At 46.0% G+C, this 9,830-nt stretch overlaps 1 long non-coding RNA gene across 1 annotated transcript; it reads left to right on the top strand.

The window, feature by feature from the left end:
* The first annotated feature begins 49 nt into the window (after window positions 1-49).
* LOC146178519 (uncharacterized) lies at window positions 50-8,690 on the top strand. Its single transcript, XR_014700613.1, has 3 exons — window positions 50-186; window positions 3,141-3,266; window positions 7,844-8,690. It is a non-coding gene; the product is annotated as an uncharacterized LOC146178519 (long non-coding RNA).
* The last annotated feature ends 1,140 nt before the right edge of the window (window positions 8,691-9,830 follow it).

The raw sequence follows: 9,830 nt of genomic DNA, 5'->3' as shown, positions 1-9,830 counted from the left end.
CCTCAAAAAAATCTGAAATGAGCCAATCCAATCCACCATAGTTTAGTCATGGAAGATGGCTTCACGTTTCCGTGTTCTGCATTTTCTGCGCAGTTACAAATACCTACGGCTGTAATGCACTGCTAGCATTGTTTTTTGCTGTGGCTTGGTGCGGCTGGCACACTTTGTTCACCCGCCGATTCCAAAGTAAGTATTTCACCGAACTTTTGTTTCTTTAGTGGAACTTTTCGATGCACCGATAGTGGTGAGCTTTTGGGCAGCCGAACGGTCGAGTGTTTTAGGCGCGCCGTATTCACAAACACGCCTTCACTCGAACTTCTACTCCAAGCGGCCCTCGAGGCCTGTTTTTCGTTTCACAAAGCAATCTCCACTCGAATCGCTCCTCCAGTGTCAGAGAAAACTTGAGTTTTCTCGAGAATCTCGAGTCTGCGACGACGCTACCTTGGCCGCTCCTCGACCGCCACTCCGCTTGTAAACATGGCCGACATCGCATCGCTCGCTCGCTGTGTGGAATTCGTTCTACCGGTATACCAAAAGTTTCACGAAAGAAGATACGACAAGGATGCACCGAACCTTTCGCTAAAGCATCAGCTGAAAGTGACAGTGACCCGGGACTTCTGGCACGCTACCGTTTTACGAATGTGGTCATGGACAGCCTCCGGCCGTCCCTGCCGCTCACGCCGAACATGGATAACCGTGATCAGCCACCGACGTCTGTGTTGTTTGATCGTCGCATCGTCGCATTGCGCGTGTGTGGCGCGGGCACAAGTCGTCACAGGATAAATGGATAACCTTTTCGGAGCCCACCGAGTGCAGAGATGAGGCGCGATTTGGCTAAATGGTGAGCTCGCCCGCGGCCGGAGTCGAGCTGCGGCGGCGCACTTTCCGTGGCTCGCCCCGCGCGCTTCCGCAGACGGCGCCGAACTTGTGGGGGAACAGCGTGTTGTATTTTGCTGACATAAATGGCTTGCCCGTCGCCCGAGGGTACGTAGTACGTCTGCGGACGCGCGGCCGGCGCGGCACTGTTGAGGGAGCGCGTTGGTGTGCTCCTCGTATACGGAGGGATATTCGCGGCCGACGAAGAGCATGGCTTTTCAAGCACGTTTTCAATTAGGGCTCCCTACTTGTTTGGAAACCGCACACGGCATTTTCTTCTAGAGGGTCGAATTCAGCGTGCATGAGCTGCAATGCGCTGCGAAGCAGCACGCATGTTTAGCTCGCCTCCGAGCAGGCCAGAGCCATGCTGGTAGGAGTTCGCGGCTTGTACTTTTTTTTTTCCTGCAATGTATTTTGACGCCCAGCAATAAAAAAAAGCATGGTAAAAAAAAAAGTTGGTCAAGCCTGTCAAAAAAAAAAAATAATAAGAAACGTCTGTCAAAGCCTGGCAATAAAAAAAAAAGGCAAAGCGGCAAAGGCCGAGCGTAGATCTCACACCAAAAAATAAACCAAAGTATTCACACCATTTTTCGAAGCTGACGTCACCAGCAGCGACTGTTGCCAGATGCGAAAACATTTTCAGCCATTTTTCACAGCCGCCCTTTTCATCCAGCCCACAAAGCAAGTTACACTATGCTGTTAACGTCGAGGTCAGTTGCGAAAGTTGTTTAGAAGACTTGACATGAAAAACTGAGCATGTTACATAGTTCAGCACGCAGTTTTCGGGCCAAAAGTTTATCTTAATCTCGTCCCCATATGCCACTTGCACTGCTCCGAGTGGAGGAGGTATTCTCGAGGAGAACTTGTCGGAGGAAACGTCGAGGGACGTTCATGAATCCGAATCGGCCCTGGAGTGGAGTAGCGGCTGTATTCTCCGCTCCGAGGAGTGGAGGTGGAGCGTCGAGTCGAGGCGCGTTTGTGAATACGGGCGTGACAGGATGGCTCCGCGCCGACTAACTAAAGTGCAGCCTCAAGTCTGAGGGCCATCTTTCTCGGCATTACTGGACGCTGCGCCAGTAAGCCGCGCAACTTCTCTGTCTCTGATAAAGGAGTGCCTGCCCGAGCTTTAAAGGAGTTAATTTGTTAACCATGCGCAACGTGCTGAGTTGTAAAAACTATACGAGAAAACTTTTTCACTCCTCGAGCCTATCGTGCGACATGTCTACACTTGTGAAAACGTCGCGAGATTTTTTTTTTTTTCTCTCTTTTTCTTTCTTTCTTTTTTTTTTTTTTTTTTTTTTAATGGACAGCCGCTGATCTTTCTCTCTCGAGCTTTACGACAACTACAGTTTCTAGAAGGAACGGCTGTAGCTACTAAATAACTAAAGGTTTAGTACTCTCCTTCAGCTTTGACAAACCAGGACAGCACCTTGCGCATGTTGGTTATGCATGTGGGACCGAACCGCGCAGAACCGGACAAGGAGATGAGAGAAAAAAAAAGTCAGCACTTGTCTTTTTCTTGACCTGTTGTTCTGCGCGGTTCTGGCAGGAATTTGACATACCGCCGCCGCCATACATTAGGGCTGTGAGCTCTGGTGCCTGCAACGCCTTCTTTTATGCAAAACAGGCATACTGGGAGGCCATGCAAACCGCGGCCTCAAAAAAAAAAAAAAAACGAGTTGAGCAAAAGTGAGATGAAAACAAAATTGTTGTTGCTTTGTCCTTACAGATATTCAAAGGCTCCTCAGAACTTCATTGCATTATTGACAGCGAGATAATGCCAAAGCTACACTAGAGCCATGCAGCACCTTATAGTGCATGATACTGAGCATATGTCTCGCACTGAAAACTCTTACCATGTTTTTAGATTATCATATTAAAGTAGCTTTAAACCCATGCTTGTTAATACAGTGATAGCCATAAATTGAATCTAGGGCATCATGCTCACATACAAGGCTTCTGATAACCGCTGGTCACATGATGTGGGCTATAGCAGAAACCTGCACCTGGTCATCTTACAAGCATTTGTGCAATTGATGCTTTTAATGTGTTGTAAAAGTTTTTGTGTTCTGTTTTTGTATGGGAATGCTTTCCTTATTGAAGGCTAACATTTGGCTTGCTACAGCAAAACCTCTACCTAGTCATCCTAAAAACAGCACCGCAGTTGGTGCTTTTAGTGTGTTGTAAAAGTATTTGTGTTCTGCTTCTGTATGGCAATGCTTTTCTCGTTGAAGACTAGCATGAGGCTTCCAAAAATTTTTCAGATGCCATTTGCTGTAGCCGATTTCGTAAGCCAACAGGAAGCAGCACTTTGAACATGGAAAACTGTCATCCACGGGGGAAAAACAGCAACATCCCTTTGCATTCTCATTTCTTTGGTATGGCTAAAAGTGAGTATTGTATCATTATCTATATTATTAATATTGAATCATGATTGTCAGTGTTGAAGTTGTTTGAGCGTGATGATTTTAAGCACACAGGACATCCCTTCGACATTAAGGTTTTAGCTTGTTTACATGTAGGATGTAGAACTGGTTTCAACAAACTTCATGCAGCAAATTCTTTTTACATTGTCCACCATGTTACTTTTTGTCATTGTCCGTTGAAGTAAATAACCAGTATTTTACGTTTACACAGTCGTCCACTCTTAGCTTGAATGGGAATGTGTGGCATGCAGTTTGCAAAATAGCAATGCATCCGTCACAGCCATGCATCAAGGCTAAGTGGCTTGTGCGTAGAGGGACTAGCTGCTCCAGCTTCACGTCATCTGCCTCTTTGCTCCAGTGTGCAGATGTGCATTGAGGCAAGGTGGTTTATGTGTAGAGAAACCAGGAGCTTCTTTGTCACATCTGGCTGTTTGTTACGGTGTGCAGATGCACATCGAGGCAAAATGGCTGATGTGTAGAGGGACCAGGAGCTGCTGCTTAACGTTCTTCGCCTCTTTACTACAGTGCACAGCCGTGCATTGATGCTAAGTGGCTTGTGCATGGAGGGCCCAGGAGCTGCAGCTTCACGTCTGCCTCTTCGCTCAGGTACGCAGGTGCGTATTGAGGCAAAATGGCTTATGCATAGAGGGACCAGGAGCTGCTGTGTGGCGTAGTCTGTATATTTGCTATGGTGCGTATTGAAGTACAGTGGGGGGGGCTCATGTGTAAAGGTACCATGAGCTGCTGCGTCATGTCATCTGCCTCTTTACTATGGTGCGCAGGCATGCATCAAGGCAAAGTGGCTTATGCATAGAAGGACCAGGAACTGTTGCTTCACATCTGCTATGATGCGCAGCTGCGTATTGTGGGTGGTGGTGGAAAACATTGCCATCAGATACAAATACAGGAGGTTACTCACTAGCTGACACTGAGGGGGCCTGTCCTGACAAAAACAAGGGGTCCCTAGTTTGGGACCCCAGTGGTGGTAGAGGGACTAGAGGCTGGTACTTCACGCTGTCTGCCTCTTCGCTACGGTGTGCAGCTGCGATGGATGCAGTGGCATCTCAAAAAGTGCATGCCACGCACTCTCATGTTCAGCCTGAGTGGACGACTGTGTACCTGCTATAGCTTTGTTATTCATAGAATAAACCTAGGCCAAGTTGGATAAATTATAGCTCACCTCAATATGTGGTCAGCAAAGAAAAGCCACTCCAGAAAATCTGATGCATTTACTGTCATAGGATTCTTATTCATATACATGCTACTGACAAGTCAGATTCTTCACCCTCAGAAATGCCAGAAAAATAACCAAGGGTGCATCTGCAATAGTCTAGCTTGCTCTTTCTCTGCAGACTTGAGTCAGATGTGTGTTCCATTGCTGTGGGTGGGACAGGTGTGAATCTTCGATTTTAAGCTTGCAACAAGTATGTTATTGTAGTTTAAAGGCAAAACGGTACTAATCATCGCAGCCCCCCATGGCCTTTATCCCCTTTTAATAGTGTTTTTGACACTGAATTATTAGTTTACTCTGCACTGTTTCTGTCTAGCTAATGTGCGGAGATGTACATATATTTATATGACTTGGAGTTGTCGACTTTGCACTTAGAAACATTGTAGCGTTATCTGATGTGTTGCTTTCATTTCTTTAATGATTTCTGTAAGGGATCGGTGGGTATGCTAGGCACCATTATTAGTCTGCTCTTTTTGGGTCACCTGTTCAATGCCTAGCTGCGTCTCCCACTTGCCCTCGGACAAGAGGCGGAGAGACGCGCACAGAGAGGCAGCTACAGCTGCTACAGTGCTTAACGGAAACGTAGGCAGAGAGGGAAAGAAGTCCCCTCTTCCGAGGACTTTGCTGTCGCACTCGAAGACGCGGGTACAGGCAGTTTGTTCTCGTTGCTGTGTCATGTAGGGGGCTCATTTACGAACAGTATATAACTAAGGGGTCCTTAGTACTAAGCGTACTAAGGGGTCCTTAGTACGCTGACTGGACCCATCACCCGGAGGCAGCACAGCTTTGAAACGAGCACCTCTTTTGGAAGAACTGCTTATCGTTCGAAGAAAAAACACTGTCAGGTTGAAGGGTGTAAGGCCCGCTTCCTTGTTGGGGAGCCCATAAAAGTGACAATTATTCAGTGCAGGCGCGCTGAGTGGGGTCTCGTTGAGGATTCCAACCCTGGATGTCAACAATGGTGGGAGATGGCGGCGTTGAAAAAGGGCAAGTGTGTAACAGTGACGGTATGATGCGGAGCGGGAGGATGTTGGTTGGCTCTTCTGATGTGGTCCGCAATGGTGCTGACTCGGACGCCAATAATTGCAATAATTGCCCTGTAAAAGGAGCCGCCAAGGATGCAAGCTTTGGGCAATGGTTGCGCACGTGGGACACCGTTTTGATGGGTTCTAATTTTTTTTTTTTTCCTAGGGGAGAGAGTTTGGCATGTGACCTAGTGAGCCAATCATTTCGAGGTCCATTCTCTAAATTCTGTTTGTTGTGAAACGAATTTGTTGTCCCTTTTGCATTGCTTGTATTAGGGAGAGGGTGAAGAACTTATGAAAGTGGAAAGACATGCCAAAATGTTTGTTAGCCAGTCATGTGTGAGTTCGTTGTCATTGGGGATGAGAAATGTGGGCGGAGTCCCGAAGTTAATGAAACGGCCCCGCAGCCTGGAGAACTCGTTCTGAGCTAAATTTTGATCTCTTTCCTCTTCGGCATAGATCATGGTCATTGTTTCACCTGTTGTAAATACGTACATTCATGTATAAATTTTTCAATTCATCTTCCTCTCCGTGTGCAAGTTGTTGTGGCCAGATGCAGTAAATTCACTATTTTCATTTCTATATAACGTGCCTTTCTGAAGATGGTGAGCTCTTTTGTCCAATCCTGTAAGAAAGCAGCAAAGCGCTCCCAAATCTTCCACAAAACTGTGTGATATCTTTAATACTAACTGCGGCTTGGTGGCACTCAAAACATGTAGTTGAGGTAGATTTCTTTCCCCCCCCCCTCTTTTTGTTCGTTCAAATAAGGACCAGCGGACACTAACTCTTGCTTTTGTAATGCCCTAGGCCCCGCCTTAAGGCAGTACTCCAATGTCAATTCCATTTTTATAGCTATGGCTGTCCAACAGCACTAATGTCTTTTATACACTTCTTTTACTAATCTCTTACCCAAGTGGTGGCTTATACTGCAGGGGTGAAAGTCTCTGGACAGTATGTGTAGATTTTGGACTAGAATCGCGATGTAAACGAATTGTGACCTTATTTCTCTTGCACACATGAAAGAACTAATGTTCAACTTTCACATCGACAAGTATGGTCCGAGTTTCCTGGTCGATGTGAAAGTTATGTGCTTTGATTGCAGTTTGTGTACTCCACACACTTGTCCCCGATATTACATAGGGGCAAATTAGGCGCCTTTACAGGGGCAGTTTCTTTGGCGCCTACTACCTTCCCCATAAATAAGCTACAGTGTTTCTTGTGAACAGCTGGCTGCATTTATAAATACCATTATTTTTTTTGTAATTTGTTGTGCGTAGTTGAGAAATCCATGACATACATGCACAGCTGGTTGCCAGAATTGTGCAGCCATATTTCAGTAACTAACATCCATGCTGCATGCTGCCGGTAATACATCAGGAGCTTGTGGTTGTCAGCTTTTTGTGTTTTGTGTGACTATAAGCCTTGCTATTGTAATGTCACATATAGCGCTGTGGGTAAACAAATAACTTTACTTTTAACTTTACTTTTAACTCTTGTAGAAGCATGAACACTGCGCAATCACTGCGGCGGGCTATGCTTCCACATTGGGCTTTAGCCACATGTCAAATGTCTATCTTTATTCTGCTGCAGCAGCTTGCATGTTATCAGATAAGTTACTTCGTCGCAGCTGCTCTAAGGAGACGCTTTCTAGACGCTTGTAGCCTAGATGTTGATGTCGATATACCCCCGACACGCCCAGGGAATGTCTTCGGTAGAGGGCACATGGAAACCAGCGAAATGTGCAGTTTATAGAACAAAAAGGTAACAATTTTAAATGATGTTATTATTGATCACTTCTTTTCAGAGCAGGAACAATGACTTTAGAAATCTGCCTGTTAAACCGCTCAAAATGCAGGTTTCTGCCGCCAATGCGTACCTGTGTAATACTGCAATGCTCTGGCTGTGCTTTATGTTCATATACAGCATCCTTTATGCTTAGTTTCTCTGCATGTGCACTCCATTTCTTGGGCATTGCTGAGGGCGCATAGCAGCAAGCATAACATGCCATGTTTGGTCAGAGTGGCATGTTCAAAAAGACGACATAAAAACATTAAATACTGAATGCCAGGTTCTGGTCAAACTACGTTTGTATCTTTTGTTATTCTGCATGGGTTTTGCTGTAGTTATATGACCTTTCTATATAGTATGTGACAGTTCTGAATGGAGATGCATGCGTACAGTGCCACCTGGAAAAAGCAATTGAGAGAAACTGGCAGTTGCCCTTGGAGATGTGTAATCAAAGTTCAGCACAGATAACTTGAATTTCATTTCCCCTTCTATTGCAGGAGGAGCCCAGCCTGCTCTTTCCATCTTAGGCCTGAAAGACCAGCAACAGCTGATCGAGCAAATGCACAGGATAGTAACTGCTCCTGGAATCCCGGCCTGCGGAGGCCGCCCACAGAGAACTCGATCATCTCCTCGCTAATTCCGAAATATTAGGTTTCAATAAATACGTTTTCCTCCACCACCTCCCCAAGGGAAGAGCTGTCACGGCCAAGGATAATTAAAAAAAAAATTATTCAAGCAGATTCTTAATACTCCAGTTGGCCTGCATTTTACCATGCCATTCCTTAACATCGATATTTGTTTAGTGTAGACTATTTATGCATGCAGTTTTTCAATAAAGCCAAAAAAATGCTTTTTTTACAACCTCGCATGCTGGTTAGCATGTTTTCAGGAATGGTGCATTTGTGTAAAGCTCAGCTAGCATATGTGCCTCTTTGATGGAAGTTTTAATTGCACACTACTGTTCAGTGCTTTGTGTGTGAAAGTAAAGCAGACAACAGGAAACTTGAACCTGTTGCATATTCTATTGTCTGCTTTACTCTCACGACAAAGGCATTGAGCACTAGTATGTGACTGAAATTTCCATGGCACATGCTTGCTGAGCTTTACACGAATGTTATTGGCAAGTTTTTACACCAATAGCGGGCCCTGCAAGCATGTTCCGGGAAAAGTCCGAATGTCCGCCTCCGGCTGCCCGTCGGACGTCCGTGGGACGCGATCCGGATCCACGAACGATAGTCCGACGGACGTCCGCTGTACGTATATCGAACATAACCGGACTTCCGTCGGATGTCCGAAGGTCCAAAAAAGGACGTCCGTCGGTCGACCGTCGGACGTCTATGGCCGTCTGGGACGGGGTTTCGTACGCGCACTGACATCGCACAATTCACACAGGCACCTTGCTATATAGACCGATATAATATGATTAGTGACGGTTGATTATGAGCAATGAATTCGTCATCACTTGGTGACGTCATCGGCAATGACCGATTACTTTACCGGTTGTTGTTGTTGTTTTTTTTATTACCATGCATGGTCTTGTTTTTATTATTATTATTATTATTATTATTATTATTATTATTATTATTATTATTATTATTATATTCGAGGAGTTTGACATCAGGCATGGTGAAAAGGGAGCGGGGAGTAAGGAAACTAGAAGAAAGAGTACAAACAGGTCTCCCTTAAATAATCACAGATGTTGCCGATCATTCACGGTCCCACCGCAAGCCTACTTTCCGTATGTAGCACTGTCTCACGAATGCCGTACCTGGGCAAGTCCAGAATAGATGCTTCGCATGGCACAGTTCCGGTGAAGCACCACAGTGAGGGCACTCGCCACCGAAGACGCACAGAAGGGGTCAGAGCCGCCCCTGCCCGAATCCGGTGCACAGCTGCATGGATACTTCAGCTCCTCCCGATATTACGGGGGAGAGGGTACGAGCGCGTGTTCGCTGGCGCAAAGATTCTTTCTCAGAAACATGGGACGTACATGACTGGATCTGGGAGAAGAGGGGAGGATGGCGGAGTGTCTGATGTGTCAAGGTGGGTTATTTATCCACATGGATATTATGTAGAACGTGAGCATGCATGGCCGCGAATCCAGTAAGACAGGGATATTTTTTTACAGAGCTGGTGAATGGATTGTGTAATTTTGAATGTGCGTCGAACAGCCTTAAAATGTGAACAGTATCAAACGTGGGTTCGAGTGGGAGGGAACTAATTGCGTTGTGCATCGCCTGAAGCTTAATGCAAGGGGGGTGCATATGTATCCACGCCATACGTTGCGCGAGAGTTACGACGAGGATGGGAGGGTCTGTACACAGCGGTAACTCGATCCCTGCAGAGCTGTGAATGATGCATCGGTGTATATTATGCAGCCTGGAGGCAAACGCGCAGCTGATATCGGCGGTGAAGCAGTGGAGCGATTGTTTGTGAGTTGACAGTACGACCAAGGATAAAGAGTGTGTAAGCGATGGAGCTGAA

Source organism: Amblyomma maculatum, chromosome 9 (genome assembly GCF_055883805.1).
Source record: "Amblyomma maculatum isolate TAMU_Amacu chromosome 9, ASM5588380v1, whole genome shotgun sequence".
NCBI classification, from domain to species: domain Eukaryota; kingdom Metazoa; phylum Arthropoda; class Arachnida; order Ixodida; family Ixodidae; genus Amblyomma; species Amblyomma maculatum.
Note: the sequence above shows the minus strand (reverse complement) of the source record. Positions and strands in the feature narration are given on the sequence as shown.